This window comes from Heteronotia binoei, chromosome 3 (genome assembly GCF_032191835.1).
Source record: "Heteronotia binoei isolate CCM8104 ecotype False Entrance Well chromosome 3, APGP_CSIRO_Hbin_v1, whole genome shotgun sequence".
Taxonomy (NCBI): Eukaryota; Metazoa; Chordata; class Lepidosauria; order Squamata; family Gekkonidae; genus Heteronotia; species Heteronotia binoei.
The window spans coordinates 60,336,838-60,354,969 of NC_083225.1; the positions used below are offsets into that span (position 1 = coordinate 60,336,838).

At 43.0% G+C, this 18,132-nt stretch overlaps 2 protein-coding genes across 2 annotated transcripts in view; both read right to left on the reverse strand.

Moving 5' to 3' along the window:
• Positions 1-9,635, reverse strand: part of ZBED1 (zinc finger BED-type containing 1) — a 65,152-nt gene extending 55,517 nt beyond the window's left edge. The window contains exon 1 of the mRNA XM_060233905.1: positions 9,536-9,635. The gene's annotated coding sequence lies outside the window, so the exon portion shown is untranslated. The remainder of the gene's footprint in view (positions 1-9,535) is intronic.
• DHRSX (dehydrogenase/reductase X-linked) overlaps positions 1-9,660 on the reverse strand; it is a 240,934-nt gene extending 231,274 nt beyond the window's left edge. Inside the window, exon 1 of the mRNA XM_060233910.1 lies at positions 9,536-9,660. The gene's annotated coding sequence lies outside the window, so the exon portion shown is untranslated. The remainder of the gene's footprint in view (positions 1-9,535) is intronic.
• Between the last annotated feature and the right edge of the window lie 8,472 nt (positions 9,661-18,132).

Here is an 18,132-nt window from a genome sequence, read left to right on the forward strand (position 1 = left end):
TGTGGGTGTGGGGGGAGGCTGACAAAGCCAAACACTCTGGGTTAACCAGTCCAAGATTCTCTGTTGGGGGACTTCCTTGGCATTGAGCATCATCAGCAGAACTTGCATAAGGAACAGCATAGAAGAAGAGAGTTTATAAGCAGCATCTCTCAGCAAAATTCTGATGTGCAGGCAAGGAAAAGTAATGTATGGTTATATTTCCGTTCCAAGCTTTGAGTCAGGGTGGTTCTGCTCAACTGTTAGTTTACCCACCAGTAACCTCTTAGGAAACTCATACTCATAAATGTTAAGAGCCCAATACAGGGCGGTAAAGCTGTGAAAAGTTAAACAAAATTCAGTTTACCTCATACATGTTTGCTGTACAGGATATTTGTGATACTGATGTGCACCATTTGATTGGTTAGGACTGGATACCTGAAACAGTGCATCCAGTTGTTCCTTTGGGGAGATAAACACCACAGATAGACATACATACATTCTCTCTACTGTAATCATTTCAGTCTCTGAGTCTATAGTCTGGGGTTCATAGACATTAGCTAGGGATTGTACTATGTTGTACAGAAAGTTAAAAGCCTTTCCAGTAAGGTTGCCAAGCTACATGGGGCAGCTGGAGATCTCCTTGAATTACAACTGATCTCCAGAGGACCCCAGAAAAAATGCAGCTTTGAAGGGTGGACTCTATGTCAATATACCCTGCTGAATCTGTTCCCTCACAAACCACACCTTCCACAGGATCTACTCCCCAAATCTCCAAGAATTTCCCAGCCCAGAGCTGGCAACCCTACTTTACAGACATGATGCTATCTGGATCAAAAATTGAATGGAGAGAAAGATGCCATCTTGAGAAGTGACCTTTTCTCTGTTCTACTAGTGTTTTCTAATGCTCTTTGCATCTATAACCCTAAAATCATTACAGGCTTCCTGAAGAAGCAAACCAGGATTTCTCTCCCATTCAAGATAATCTTGCTACATACCAGTCATATGGAAATGAAGCTCTTGATACTTTCTTAGATCTCAAACCAGGAAGTTCATAGACATACATGAGAGTATGCATGTTGTCTCCCTCATATACACACATATGTAATACAAGAAATATATTGCAAGTGTAGGGCTGTGTGATGGTTTCAAGGTTAACAATAGCTTTTTTCCCCCTTTCATATTCTGTACATATTAATCCTGTTAGCATTCATAGTGATCTTTTTTTTTTAACCGAGATTATTTTGCAAGTGCCAAATGACTTCACTAATAGTAGCTTTGACTTTTATTTTCTGGTAATATACATTCCCTCTAAAGAGTAGAATTGGCAGGCCTCAGATTCAGCGGAAGCTCACAAGAGCGCAGCTCCTGAACCTTTCTGAGAGTTCCACCTCCTCCTTCTCACCTTGTCCATTGAACAGCGGGTGCAGCTGCATTGCATAACAATCCCTGGATGAGCTCCACCACCTATTTTTCTACAAAACGACCCCTGAGAATTGGTTCACATGTTAAAGCAGAAATACGTGTGTATGTAATTTAAATCATCATTATATAATCATATTTAACACCTTATCATATTTTAATGGAGCTTGTGGGAAGTGCCATCTAGACACAGCCCACTTTCAGCAACCTCATAGGTTTTTCAAGGCACTAGATGTTCAGAAGTGGTTTACTTTTGCCCACCTTTGTGTAACAACCCCAGACTTTCTCAGTGGTCTCATATCCATCTAAGGAGGACAGCCCTGCTTAGCTTCTAAAATGTGAATATATCAGACTACCCTGGGCTATCCAGGTCAGTGTGTATTTTAACAGTATTCCAAAATCATACAAAATTATAAATGGAAGGAAATTATGTATTACTAAATTTTGAAACTCTATATAACGAGGGGGGGGGGACTGCACCCAATGCCTAGAAAGCTGAACTGTAGCATGTTACAAAGAATGTTAATTGAGTTGAAACTTGTTTTAATCAACTGGTTTTACTAATTTTGTGTGTATTTTCTTGTTGTACATCGCCTAGAGCCTGGCATTAGCGATCCATAAATTTAATTCATCATCATCATCATCTAGGTATGAACAGATCTTGACCCCAGTGCTATACTGTAGCCATAGAAATAACAATGTAAGAAGTGCACTGCTGAATCAGCCCAATGGTCCATCAAGTCCAGCTCGCACAATAGCTAACCAATTCTTCTGGATGGCCAATAACAGGGCATAGAGGCTGAGGCCTCATGTTGCCTCCTGGTTCTGGGATCCAGAGGTTTTTAGTGCTTTTGAATATGGAGGTTTCCCTCAGTCACCATGACTAGCAGCCACTGATCCTTCATAAGTCTATTTAATTCCCTTTTAAAGTTGTTCATTCTGATGGCCATCACTATATCTTCTAGCAGCGAATTCCACATTTTAATCACTCTCTGTGTTAAAAAGTAACTGTAAAGAATAAACATTTTAAGACAATTTACCATGTGTAACTGATGACCCTAGGTGAGAATTATCTCCCTTCATTTCACTCAGTAAGGCTTGGATAAGTACTGCAATGAAGATTAAGATGAATATCCAGGCCTGAATCTGCATTTGCACTGGGTATGCACATGGAAGGCAGTTTGCACATGCTCATGTCCCTTGCTGGTTCAGATCATTTGTATATAGTGCTATGTGAGGCATAGGAAGGGCAGAAATAAACCTGAATGAAAAGTCAAAGGAAAGATTCAGATGGGTAACACTGGGTGCAGTCACACTCACTATTAAATCCATCTGCAACGTGCCTCTATTATAATCCACACAATCAATTTCCCAATCAGACAACAGCCAGGCTCCCCCTCTATCCCATGTGGGTCCTGTCCCTGGTCGATCAGAGTGCTCTACCGGACCTCGTTTCATGAAACATCAATCTGCATTAGCGCAGGCTCAGTGATGCCCGCTATCTGCACTATCGAGCAGATCCAGCGTCTCCTCCCTTCTCCACGAGAGACCTTGCACACCCACCATGACCTTGTTCTTGAAAGCGGGGATGCGCGTCGCTTTTAAATGGGTTGGATCACTAACAGTTTTGCTAGTCCGTTGACACTACTTTTCCAGCATGAGCACTACATGTGCAGAAAATCCAGGGCTTTTTTTGAGCAGGAACACACAAGAACGCAGTTCCGGCTGGCTTGGTGTCAGGGGTATGGCCTAATATGCAAATTAGTTCCTGTTCAGCTTTTCCTACAAAAAAGCCCTGTGTGAAAAAATGGTGATGTCAGGGGATGTGGTCTAATTTGCAAATGAGTTTCTGCTGCGCTTTTTCTACAAAGAAAGTCCTGAACAAATCTATAATCAAGATGAAAATATATATAATGTAAAATTTATTTTTAAAATCATTATATAATATACATATTGTATAGTATATGTATATACTTTCATACTTTTCAAACCCATTCATTATTCGGTTTGCTGTAAGGCTTCCAAAATCTTTCTAAAGTCTTCCAAAGTGCCAGAAGTATCATAATCAATCTGATTCAATGACTTCTCACATAGATAGACCCAGGATTATAGCAGTGTAAACTAATATGGAATCACCCCCTTGAAACTGTACTTTCCAACAAGCCAGCCTCTATATTCTGTAACTTTTCATAACTGGTAGAAATTAATAGCTATTAACATGTGCCTACAAAAATACTGAAAGGGCTGAAGACTAATAAAAGCAATTCCATTCTAAAATGTCAGAAATGATATTTTGTAAAAAGTTTTTCAGTAATCAAAAGAAAGAAAGCTCTCTGGCAAACAACCATATGAAAATTATAGTTCACCATTTGTGACATTTCCCCATTCGGTGTGTGGCAGAGATCAGATGAAAACAAAAGCATTTAATGTGGCTTTGAGCCTTTAAACATTTCAAGAAGACATAAACATTTTGCTGTTTTCCCTTATCATCCCAGTTGTGATCCTCAAATACATCTACCTGTTTATTAACAAAACAAATGAAATGAAAATACAATGTGCTCCTTGGAGACTGCAGTTCTGCTCCGTTAAAATCAACTGATATTCTGATATTTACACAGCAAAACTATCTGTGACTCTTCATTACCTTAATCAGTATATGATGAACACTACCCAAAGTAGTAGGGCTCAGCAGCACTATAAATACATGAAAAAGGCACATTAAAATGCTTAACATTTCAAAGGCCTCATTACATTTTCCAAGTGTGATGACTTTAGATTTTCAGAGGAGATAAACATATAATCCCATGACTACAGCTGCATATACTTAGCAAAATAGAAAAGAAAGGCTTTTTGAATTACCTTTAAAGCTCAACACTGCTTCTCAGTGCATTATTAGTTTTCTCTACATTTCGAGTTCGTATAACAGCACACTAACTATAGAAGAGTATGTTTGCCAACACTTTTAGTCCTTTGCTATTTATCACTGTGTAATACAAACAAATTCAACAGGTACAGCTTTTTCACTTGTTGCAGCACCATAACAGGATAACCAGCACACATAAACTTTACACATGTAGTGGCTAAGACTATACAAAATGCTGCAGTTCAGGAGTTGGCAATCCTATAAAAATTCTGGCAATCTTATTAAAAATTAAAACTGATAACCAATGGTTTATTGGGGCAACAAGGCACATCATTATTCATCACTAATGTACTTTATCTCACTCTTCTTTTGCCTCAGTGTAATGTACACAGGAGTTATCTTAGTTTTTCTCTCTGCAGTCCAAACAGATATATTCAACAGAGAATCAGAGACTGGCCTAAAGTTACCCAATGAACTTCATGGTATCCCCAAACCAAGTCATTCTTGAACTCATGTCCTCCTTGTCAAAGGAACATCCTTCCAGTGCAGTTCTAAGTAGAATCAAAACATTTCTAGACCATTGACTTCAATGGATTTAAAGGTGTAACTCCATTTAGGATTATAGCGTTATTCTGCTATATCACAGTGTAAGAAATAAAAAAAAAGTTACCAAAGAACACCTTCATTAAATCTGTAGCACCTTTTCATTTTCTTCTTGCACTGTAAATTAAGTCTTAGTCAAAAAGGATTTAGTATTACCCACTGCAAAAGGTTTTTGATAACTATATTTCTGGAAGATGAACAGAAAACGAAAAAAAAACACAAGTGATCTATTTTTCTCCTCAAATAACATTTGCATATATGCTAACATAGTATAAGTTTAATAAGAGATGAGTACAAAAATTGCTTTGTAGGCATCCATGAGAACATTCATAGAATCATAGAGTTGGAAGGGACCTCCAGGATCATCTAGTCCATCACCCTGCACAATGCAGGAAACTCACAAATACCTCCCTCTAAATTCACAGGATCTTCATTGCTGTCAGATGGCCATCTAGCCTCTGTTTAAAAACCTCCAAGCCCACCACCTCCCGAGGAAGCCTGTTCCACTGAGGAATCACTGTCAGGAACTTCTTCCTAATGTTGAGCTGGAAACTCTTGTTTTAATCTCAACCCATTGGTTCTGGTCCTACCTTCTGGGGCCACAGAAAACAATTCCATACCATCCTCTATATCAGGGGTCCTAAACCTCTGGGCTGGGGACCGGTACCAGGCCATGACCTGTTTGAAATGGGCCACGCAGCCTCACCACCCCACCCCCCATTGCAGCCGCACCGCTGCCCCCACCCTTCACGGCGCCTCTTCTTTCCCCTCATTTTCACCATTTTAAGGTTGGGAAGGGAAGGAGGCAAGACGCTTGCTGCTGCTGCTGCTGATTGGGGGGGAGGTCAGCCTGGGAGGTCCTTCACAGCCCCTTTCCAGGCCTTAAAATGGTGAAAACGGGGGGAGGAGACAGTGGCAAGGCTGTGTGGGGGGCGGTAGCAAAGGAGGGAGGAAGCAACGAGGCTGCATGGGGCAGTGAAGGAGAGAGGAGAAAACGGGGGGAGGATAATGGGGGAGGAGCAGGTGGCAAGGCTGTGGGGGGGTGAAGGAGGAGGAAATGGGGGGAGGGAAACGGGAGGAGGAGGCTGCGAGGCTGTGCAGGGGGGCTGCGAGGCTAAATGGGGAGCAAAGAAAGAAATGCTGGGGGGGGGCAGGGGAGGCCGAATTGGGTGCTCCCACCCTGCCAGCCCTGGGGCCAGTCCCCAGAGCCAAAAAGGTTAGGAACCACTGCTCTATATGACAGCCTTTCAAGTACTTGAAGATGGTGATCATATCACCTCTCAGCTGCCTCCTCTCCAGGCTAAACATCCCCAGCTCCTTCAACCTTTCCTCATAGGACTTGGTCTCCAGACCCCTCACCATATTCGTCGCTCTCCTCTGGACCCATTCCAGCTTGTCTATATCCTTCTTAAAATGTGGTGTCCAATTGAACACAATACTCCAGGTGAGGTCTTACCAGAGCAGAGTAAAGTGATACCATCACATCATGTGATCTGGACACTATACTTCTGTTGATACAGCCCAAAATTGCCTTTGCCTTTTTAGCCACCACATCACACTGTTGACTTATGTTCAGCGTATTATTCACTAAGACCCCTAGACTCTTTTCGCACATACTACTGCTAAGACAAGTCTCCCCCATCCTATAACCATGCATTGGATTCATCAGAGGAATAGAGGCTGAAATGCAAAACATGATTGTTCCTAAGAGTTATGCTGCTGAGTAGCCTTACAGCAACAGCTGTAATAGTCTAAGCAAACATGCAGTGAGATACCACCAAAACCTAGTCTCGCATTGGAGTAAATAAAGAGTAAAGAAACACTTCACCTGAAAGATGCTTCCACGTCTTATTAGAGCTTTTAAAAGTTGTGAATAATTGTAAGGGACATAAGATTAAAATTGTACACAGCAAAATTGGAGTGAAAAAATAAGTTCAACATTTAGATGTATGCTTGTTTACTCATAAATTAAGAATGGGTGCAGTCCTATTCATGCTTAGTTGGAAGTAAGCACCAACGGACATAGTGGGGCTCACATCAAAGTAGATACGCCTAGGATTGCACTGTAATCTAACTGACATAGACTGCAAGTTGCTGAGAGGTCCCATTTATCTTCACAAGGAATTACTTACAATTAAAGGCTAAGGAGTTAGGTGTTAAATGTTGCACAGCCATTTTAATTAGTAAATGCCTGTTCTTTCTTTATAGAGTGTCAACAGTATGTATTTGCAAAGTGGAAATACATACAGTTGCAGGGTGTAATGAAGGTCTTTTATTCTTACCATGACTTTATTTTGTTAAAGAATGTTATCTTTTTATTGAAGAAATAATAGATATGCAAGCTGAATATTAGAAACAACATTTCACAGGGTATGAGATATGATACATTTTAATTGTGTCTGCAAATAAGATGTGATGTTAACAGTGCAATCCTAAACAGGTCTCCTCAGAATCCTTATCAGGACTATTCACAGGGCAATGTGGCTTACTCCCCCAAAAAGTGTCCTTAGAATGGCAATGTAAAAGTGTCATCTTCTCAGCCCTGTTATAATCCACAGTGGGTTTAACCTCCAAAGATGCAATCCACTGGGAAGTTATCTAACACAGTGCTGATTGAAATGAACAGGAACTGCACAAGAGAACTACCATACTCTTCTGTAACTCCTGCTCATTTCAAAATAAATGAGGTCTGCAGGATCATGTAGGAAAAGTTCCCAGTGGACCGTGTCTTGATTTGTTATGAAATGAGCATAATGTCTGAGAGATCTCATAAACTGGGTTTTCCTTGCTGAAGATTGTTGCCTTTTGGAGGGAGTCATACGTACTCTGTAGAGCAGTCTACAACTAGGAATTAGTTTTCAGTAAAGATGGGCTAGTTGTTATAGGCATCTGCTTGTGACCTTTTACTTGTTCACAATCTTGAGGACCAGGCATTTCAGCTGGGAAGAAGGGAAAGGTAAACAAATGGATTTAGCAATGTAATTGTCAAGCGTATAAGCACTGATGACTCTGCCTCTAATCACATTACAGTTGGTAAGAGGCGTAAGACCGATCAGTAAGGCAGACCAGGAGATCTTTGAGGTGTAATGTGAGCAAAGGGAAACCAAATGGGAGATCACTTCAAAAGGATGTCTTGTTTGTTATTTTTCCTTTCCAGACCATATAAACAAGGCTCAGGGGCAAGAAGTCACCTTGAGGCAATGCAATGAAATGTCATTTCAAATGACAGAACTGCATTTTGACTATGTGGATATCCTAGGGGAATTTAAAGCAAAATTGTTCTGCCTCTTGCCCCCAAAGCAAGCATTTCTCTTCACTGGTATATGCTGTGTGAGACAGAAATAGTTTCTCTCAAACACAGCATATATACCAGTTCAGGGATATACATCCTGTGGTCTGTGTTCTCATTCCTAAATCCTGTCAGTTACAGAAATAATATTGTCAGGAGAGATCCCTCTCCCTTTCAGAAAGACATCATTTTGACCATTTCCATCTGGTTATTTTGAAGGTCATGTTCCTTCCTCATTATTTTATATGAAACGAGAACAAGGTAGGTCAAAATGATATACTGCCATAATCAGATGTCCATAGTCTGTCTTGCAATATAGTCCTGCAAGATGAGTTTCTTGTAGCATTAACAGTACTTATGATATAGCAACACATTCACTGACTCTGCAGCTGAAAACTCTGTGGATGCAATCCACTTCCCACTGAATTCAATGTCAAAACTCCCACACTTTTGAATAGAACAGAGTTGCACCTAATATCAGCATAGCCTGGGCAAGGGTATTTTGTTTTAAATACAAAATCTTAGCTAGTGTCCATCAGTAATGAATGTAGCATGTTTTTCTCTTCCTTCCCCACATTATTTCAAACATCTTGATCACACAGGCATCCACGGGGAAAACTCAGAAACTTCAAAGGGCATTTAAAATTGCAAATTTGTGCAGGACAAAACCTATCAGAAGCAATGTTTACCCCAATAAACAATGTTTTGTGGCCCTTGGAATAGTACATATATTATGCCTAATTCTTGATTTTTACACCCTTTGAATTAGCAAAGTGTGTCACAAGGGCTTACCTTTATGTTCTGTTTAGCAGTGCAGTTATCTCCTGCATACCAATTTGAGATCTGCAAAGGCAACTTAACAGTCCTTGGTAGCAGGCAGCCTCACACTCTTTCAAACAGGGCACAGATCCAAGACATTTTAAAAGTACATGGGTGGGGGAGAGATACAACTAAGGATTTTCATTTTGTGTATTATCTACTTTCACCTGACTTTAAGCTCGCAACAGTCCCGTTTAATAAAAGAGAACCCAGGATACAGCCCTGTAAGCAGCCAAGGGTGGCTACCTTTCATGTTCTCCAGATTTAAAACCATAAAGAAAACATACTGGGCCACCCTAGGAGAGGAAAAGATCCATCTCTCCCCCTTTTCACACCAACAACTACGACTGTTACAGTAGCTCCGTACGGAACAGCTGTGCAAGACAGTCAAAACATTCTGGCACTGCAGCACTTTCCGGGGAAATAGACATACCAATATTGTAATCGTTAGGGGGGAGGGGGGGGGTTGGATGCTGCTGCTTGCACATTCATTGTTGAGCCAAACTAAGAACTTTTGGCTCTGTCCCCTTCCCCGTTTGTAAACAAGACATGGAGAGACTCACCGGGTCACCCTGATCTCTGAAGGTCAATCTCGGGTTAGCTCGGATGGTAGTTTTCCTCGAGGGGTTCCAGAAGATTTCTTGCCATTCTGTTTTTCCCCCTCCTCCTCCTTCCTTTTGCGCTCCCCCTCCTTTCCCCCTTTCTTGTCGGTCCTTACAGGTCTAGATGGCAACAAGGCAGCGTCCTTTAAGCCTTTGCCCAGCATCCCACATCAGATCCCATGGTCGCAATCCACATCTCGGCAGATGTACCACAGAATCACATAGAGGATGAGGAGGATGGCGAAGATGAACAAAGCCACCAGTATCGCCTTGGTCACAGGAGAAATGAGGGACTGCATGACACCAAGGGAGAGCCGCCGCCGCCGCCGAAGGAGACTAGTTGGCAATGAAGGCAACGCGCGGGAAGCCGGGGCTGGATCCCCGAGGGTCTCCCGCAAAGGCACTGGGCGCGCAGAGACAGCCCCCCCCCCCCCCCAAGCAAAGTAAACCCAACTCCCCGGCTGTCTGAACAGCCCGGCTAAAATGTGGGCTGCAGCTGCATTGGCTCGTGCCAAGTTGACAAGCAGAGGGCGCCGAGAGAGTGGCCGGGCTCCCTCCCGCCGTCAGGGCACCCCGAGAAGAGGCTGGCCGGCGGGGGTTTCACAAGCCGTCGCTCCCTCGACCCTGCTGCTGCTGCTGCGGCTGCCAGTGCCCAGCTGCGGGCAAGAGGAAGAGACGCGCTCGGCTGGGAAGCGGCGGGAGCAGGCAGCGAGAAGTTAGCCTGCCCAATAAGGCTGCCATGGGCGCCGCGCGCCGCTGGGACTCCCCAGGATGGAAAGAGGGTCGCCCTCTGTCTGCCGCTCGCCTCCTCTTCACAGCCTGACTGAGGAGACGCACCAGGGAGCCGCGGAGCTAGCGCCTTCGAAGTTGGGCGGCAGCAGCCGGCAGGTGGTGACAGGTGGGGCAAGGCAGGCTCCTGAGCAGGGCTGTGCGGCGAGCCATGAAAGGGCAACGGCGGGAGAGCAAAGGCGCGCGCGACGGTCGGGAAGGGGAAGGAGGGCGCGCGCGTGGGAGTTCCTGGAGGAGCTCCTTCTGCCTCCACGGAGGTGCTTCCCCTCGGCTGCTGCGCCTGGCGGTGGGCGAGCTTGTCAAAGTGCGTCTGGGAGCGCTTCTGCAGCGGAGGCAGCCGGCTGGTTCGCTGCAGAAGGGGAACCTGCCTGATTAGTATTCCACCCAACAGAGCCCTGCTCTTCTCCTTCCCGCCTCCTTCCCGCTCAGCCACCAGCCCCTCGCGCCTTGTCTAGTCCCTCTTCCCCCTCAAGCCGTCAATGCAGCGGGGAAACCTCGGCTGGCAGTGTGTGTCTGCGTGTGTGTGCACGCGCGCGCGCGCTTTGATTGTAATTGCAGGGGATGGGGAGATGGGGGTGGGATGATAGCTGGGTTGTAAAAAAAAAAAAAAAACAACCCTTGCGCGCGCGCACACAGACTTCTCATGCTTAACTAACATCTCCATTTAGCTTCGATTTCATTAAAACCCAACGTCGTCGTAGATGGCCGCAGATAGCCACCGTTTTGCCCCCCCCCCCCACGCCAAGAGCAAAAGAGAAATGATATGCTTAAAAGAGTGGGACAAGCACAGATCACAAATGAGAACATGCTCAGACAGCATGTCCCTCTTGACTCCCCATTAATTTGTCCCGGAAAGCTGCCACTGCCTGGAATTCATGTGTAAGGAAGGATTCAAGGTGAGGTCACCCATGCGGGGTCCTTGCATCGCCCTGACTGCAGCGTGGAGGGATCACTTGTCCTGCGTGAAACACCCACCAGAGATCAAATATCACATAGCTTTTGTGTCATCAGACCCGATGTCAAAAGCAGTCCTTTTCAAAGGAGGCACTGTTTGTACTTAAACTGACATTCCTTGAGTGATGACCTATTGAAAGACAGATGTACATGCCAGAGCAAATCAGCCCTTACACCACCATCATTATGGCAAATGGATGTCCTCATGGCAACTATACAGAGCACCTTATATTTTTTCTGTATCACAGCTGTTATTATGTGGCACACTGATGAAACATCTGGCCACATGGCACAAAAGCCTCAAAACAAAGATCAGTGTTGGCATGGATAAAACTGCCTCAGACTCACAGACCTGTATCACATGTGCATTGTACAAATACAAGAGGATTGAAATGGAATGGTACTGTTGTAGCAGAAGTGTGTGCTACATAATAAGGGAACAGTTAGATGAAGAACTGTTGCAAGGAATGAAAATGGTGTATGGATTCATGTAGGAAAATGTAGGGGAGGGACGGTGGCTCAGTGGTAGAGCATCTGCTTGGGAAGCAGAAGGTCCCAGGTTCAATCCCCGGCATCTCCAAAAAAGGGTCCAGGTAAATTGGTGTGAAAATCCTCACCTAGAGACCCTGGAGAGCCGCTGCCAGTCTGAGAAGACAATACTGACTTTGATGGACCAGGGGTCTGATTCAGTATAAGGCAGCTTCGTATGTTCATATGTATGAAAAGGCAGTTGCTCCTGGCCAGGAAGAGCTTCTCAGGTACTGACACCTTGAACTGAGCAGGCATGCAACGGTTTTAGAACTGGAATGATAAGAAGAGAGCTACTAAATCCTGGAAAAGCATCAGAAGCCACTTTTAGCACTAATCATATCTTCTGAGTTGTCTTCAAAGACAGTCCCATATGGAATACATTACAGTAATCGAGTTTCATATTTACAGAAGCATGGGTCAATATGGCCATGTCAACTGAGTCCAGAAAGAATAATTTATAGATTAAATGCAAACAAAAGGAAGTATCTGATGATGTATGCATGCATACAAAAGTTTACACCCCAAATTAAACTTTGTTGGCCTTAAAGGTGCCAATGGACTCAAACGTCATTCAAAAGAAAGCACTGTTTTACATCAATGAGGTTGAGCCTACACTACTTGTAAACTCTTAATCTGATCCACCAAAGATCCAAACATGAAAAATCTGTCTTAACCCCACTAGAGCATCACATCTGATTTGTCTGCAATCAGTTTGTTCCAGTCACTTGACCATATCTATGCATTGCTTCAGGACCAAATGGGCACTCTGGAGACCTATTTCATGACATATATAGCTGACTATTATCAGTGTGTTGACAACACCCAGCACTGAAGATATGGATGAACTCATTAGCCACTGTGATGTAGTGGTTGGAGACTTGGACTAGCATCTCAAAGATACAGGTTGAAATCCCCACTCTGCCATGAAAACTTGCCATAAAACAGAGGTGAAAAAAATGACACAAGCCACTTTGGGTTGCACTGGGTAGAAAGACAGGAGCATAAATGAAGTAATTTAAATTTAGCAGTTTTACTCAAATGTGAAATAACTAAGTCTTGACAGACTTCACATTTATGTTTCCATCCAGATGATTCCACATCTCCAATACAAAGTCTTTGATATGATTGAAAAGATCCAAATCATTGTACAGCAGATACCCCCATGCCCTTCCCAAGGTGCCATAGCAAGATGGCATGGGCTGTACTAGTACCAATAGACCCAGTGTGGCTGGAGTGTTAGACAAGGATCTTGGAGACTTTGCTTCAAATCCCCACTCTGCCATGAAAGCTTCCTAGGGTATAAATGAAGTAGATGTGTACACACGCACAATAATCAAAAGCTGCACGTAAATCAAGAAGGATTAACAATAAGGCTTTGCTCCTATCCATTTATACATGAGATCATCCATTAGAGCAACTGTTATGAGCATTTTGGATTTGGGTCCTAAAAAGTGAATTCTTATGCTTTATATACTATGAATGTATCAGACCAACTTTAAGTGAACCAAACTCCCAAAATGCTTTGCAGCTCTCTGATCTCTCACTAACTGCAGTTGCCAAAAGTTGTGTGTAATTCTCTGTTCCCAGGAAAAGATAAGGAATGACATCTAAGAGTAATAAAACAGTAACATTGAGGCATCCCTCTGAAATGCAAGAATTTAAAGTATTTATGTTACCAAATGGCCTGAACCTGTAAACATGTAAATAACTGAAGGTATGGGAACAAGTGGTTTGTCAGGATGGACCTGTTGTTACCAAAGCAAGCAATGGCCAGCAGAATTTACACATGTAACAGGCTCTTCAGATCCTTTGATGTTCAACCTATATAAGCTGTGCTTTTCAGAGAATCAGGACCGCTTGGTCAGATCAGCAGAGAGGGTTACTCTATCTCCTATTGTCTGTCCACGGTCCGAGAATTCTCATGTGTGTGTGTTTATGTGTGTGTGTGTGGGAATTCCTGTTACTTTGTCTCTCACTTTATTACTAGTATAGCTTTGATAGAAGGGCTACTGCATAAGCGTTTTGTTGAATCGGCTGGGCACCAGAGGGCTGCCCGCCCCGAAATTCTGTCCTGTGTTAAAGGTTAAGTTTATTTACAAATAAAGTTTACATTGTTGCATGAGTTTAGTATTGCTTGTTTTACTTTTAGCTAGCCTTAGATAGTACAAAAGCACTGAGCCTGGGTAAGGGGCCATATTAGAGACAAGGGACTGAGACCAAGACTGGTAGAGGGTTGCCAATGTTGGGGACTCCGCCCACAGCAATCAATGCTAACTCAGTCTCCAAAGCATGCCTAAAGCCAGATTGAAAGTGTTAATGGGCACTATAGTTAAAACATAAATGTATATAGTTGTGTGTGTGTATGTATATGTGTATATATATACACACATACACACACACAGAGGATTGCCATGGCACAGAGTGGTAAGCTGCAGTACTGCAGTCCAAACTCTGCTCACAACCTAAGTGTGATCCTGGCAGAAGCTGGGTTCAGGTAGCCAGCTCAAGGTTAACTCAGCCTTCCATCCTTCCAAGGTTGGTAGAATGAATACCCAGCTTGCTGGGGGTTAAGTGTAGATGATTGGGGAAGGCAATGGCAAACCACCCCATTAAAAAGTATGCCATGAAAACGTCATGATGTGATGTCACCCCAGAGTCAGAAACAACTAGTGTTTACACACACACACAGAGTTATAGATGCAGGTGGCCATTAGACATATGTAAAACAGTCATATCCTGATTTGGTTCATATGTAATTTTAAAATTGTTGATTGTTTATGTCAGAATTAGAGTGAGTCATATTAGGGAATAAATCCTGTATTAATTTTGATTGGTTTCAATGGGCTATTGGTATAATCTTCCCCACACAACCCAACTGAGATGTGTTTCTCAGATATTCTACCTGTCTCTCAAGCAATCCTCTCTTGAACATCAGGCAGGTAAAAGGAACCACCCAGATTTTATTGCCAATTTCAATTCTCTCTTATAGAGCCAGTATAAAGAAACATGACATCTAAGCAGGGTTTTCCCATCTTTCCCAAGATCTTCAAGGAGGAGGAGGGTTTTTGTTTGTTTGTTTTGAGGAGGGAGGGTGTAAACAAAAATGGTGTATTGATGAGAGGAGCTAAACACTCAGCCTTCTGTGGCCTTACCTTGCTGCATTCCAGTTCTTTTAGAATTTATTTCTCTAGCTCAACTGACATCCCATGTCAGAACTTGATCAGTACAAAGTATGCATCAAATCACTGAGTACAGTACAGGAAGAAAATGGTTGGGGTGGGAAAACAGGGCACTTCCCCTTGTCTACATGCTCCAGTGTTGTTTAAAAACAGACTCAAAGGCTGGATTCAGAGAATTTAGTATACATTTTTTTTTCCAGCTGGATCTTGATTCTGTCTTTTCTAGAGTCAAGTGGGGTAGCTGTATTGGTCTGAAGCAGTAGAACAAAGTTTGAATCCAGTGGCACCTTTAAGACCAACAAAGTTTTATTCAAGGTATAGGCTTTCATAGAATCATAGAGTTGGAAGGGAACTCCAGGGCCATCTAGTCCAACCCCCTACACAATGTAGGAGTTTCACAAACACCTCCCATACACACATACATTCCCAGTGACCAATGTTCCCTCTAAACTGCAGAGTCTTGTGAGCAAAAATTCTACTTTGTGAACTACTGGCATTAAAGTTTTGAGTTACTGCATAAATTATTGTGCTCTGAGATCATCCTTCCTGAGCTAAGACAAAAATTTGTGAACTGGAGGCTAAAAATCTGTGTGCTAGCTCATACTAACTCAGCTTAGAGGGAACACTGCCAGTGATGCTTGCTCCATGCCCAGAAAATGGCAAAAACCTCCAGGATCCCTTGCAAAACTGGCCTGGAGAAAAATTGCTGACTCTGAAGTGCAATCAGCATTTCCCTGAGCATGTTTGAAAGGGCCACAAGAACTAAGTACTGATGCAACCCTTCCTGCCCTCCTTCTCATGATCTATCTTATTCACAGAATGAGCATTGCTGTCAGATGCTATCTAGCCTTTGTTTTAAAACCTCCAAGGGAGGAGAGTCCACCACCTCCCAAGAAGCCTGTTCTACTGAGGAACCACTCTAACTGTCAGGAAATTCTTCCTAATGTTCAGCCAAAAACATTTGTGATTGAATTTCAATCCATTGGTTCTGGTCTGACCTTCTAACAAGAGCAGAGTAAAGTGAAACCATTTCTTCACATGATCTGGACACTATACTTCTGTTGATACAGCCTAAAATTGAATTTGCCTTTTTAGCCACTTCCTCAGAAACAACCAACCCCATCCCCCACCCCCTATATGTAATGTTGAGGAAATTTTCTGAGAAGGTGTGCTTGCACACGAAAGCTTATAACTTGAATAAAACTGTTGGTTTTAAAGGTGCCACTGGAATCAAACTTTGTTCTGTCTGTTCTATTCAGCTGTTTTCATAGTTCTTTTTCTTCCTGAGCTATGAAGTTTTCCTTGATTTGGCTTCGATAATAAATGCAAATATAACGTGTAACAATGACAACTACGTCTTTGTCATTAATGATCATACAATCCAATGTATAGCGATGGCTCTCAGGCTATAGTCTTGCGTGTCTGAAAATGAGAATTACTTAGGAATGTTAAGTGAGATGGGAAAAATTGTTTTAACTGGCATGCAGTGAGCACAGATGGTACATTAATTCTCATGTGTTCTGCGCACAGCACCTGTAACTATTGGACTAAAACCATCATTCCTACCTTGCCAGAGGCTTCTTACCGCATCTTTGCATGAGGAAGAACAAGAAGGCTGCAAATACACTGCAACTTGTGACAGCCAAGCATTAAGGGCATGAATCTTAGGCCTCTGGCTTAGTAATGGTTCTTCTAGATAACACAGCTATTGGCTGAAATAAAATACATTTCAGATTTTTTTAATACACAGTCACTTGCCAGGCTACAGCAATTATTTCAATGCATGGCATTTTAATAACTTCAATTGGACTTATGAGAGTCCATTCATCAAAGTTGTAAAACAGAAGTTTTCAGTAGAATGTTTCACATTCTGCTAGTGCAGTCTGTCAACTGCATGCCATTCTCTCCCCACCCCCAGAATTATATGGATACATGTTGGGAATGGTGACATCATCCATCAATATATTTGATTATTAATGTGGTCCCAGCTGTGCATACTTAAATCTAGAGATTAGGGCTATGGACAGCAAAGATAGAGCTTTTTATAAATCTGAGGAAAACCACAGGTTTGCAGAAAAATGTGACATTTAAGTTACAAAAATAAAGATTAAGAAGTTAACCCCCCATATAGAAACAGCACCTGTAACTTTAAGAAACAAATTACCTCAGTGGCTCTTGCTAGGCAACCACAACAGTGTTGCCAGCCTTCAACTTTTGATGTCTATCAATAAAAGGAGGATGGAGGTGGCATCAAGTTGCCAACTGTGGGTTGGGAAATTGCTGGAGAGTTAAGGTAGAGCCTGGAGAGATGGAGCTCAGTAGGAATGTGATACTATGGAATCCAGTGGGGCCTGCCACTCCAAAACAGCTATTTTCTGCAGCGGACATTGCTAGGCAACCACAACACTCTTCAAGTATTGGTTTCTATTACTAAAGGAAGAGAAAGGGCTTTTTCCAGGGCTGTTATGACCATTGAGGGAGTCTGGAGATCAGTTGTAATCTGCAGGCTCTTCCTGGAAGCTGGCAACCCAAAGTTAGCAGGGCTCTTTCAGCCTTTGAAGGAGGACTCATCGTGGCCAGGCCCAGCAGCAGTCTGCTGAGTAAACTGCTACCACCCAACTTGCATAACTCAACCAGGCCTGGTGGTTCCCAGGAATAGATCTTTCATATCACCTTCTAACAGGGATTGATCCAGGGACCTTCTGCAGACAAACCTATCTGCTTGCTACTGTTTGATAGCAGATATGAAAGTCAGAGTGGTATGGTGGTTAAGAGTTTCAGATTAGCATCTGGGAGACCTACCCCCTCACCAGCATCTCAAATGGACCTGGCAAACCTAGAGTTAACCCCACAAATAATACAAGCTATTTCTGCAGCTTTAAGAAATGAATGCCCTCCATTGGACATTTCTAGGCAACCACATCACTGCTTTTCAAGTCTTGGTTTCTATCAGTAAAAACCAGAGATAGGGCCTTTTCCAGGGCAGTTTTGGCCATTGAGGGAGGACTCATCAGTTGGTGGTTCTCAGGAATAGATCTTTCATATCACCTTCTAACAGGGATTGATCCAGGGACCTTCTGCAGACAAAGTAGATTGGCTGTTATT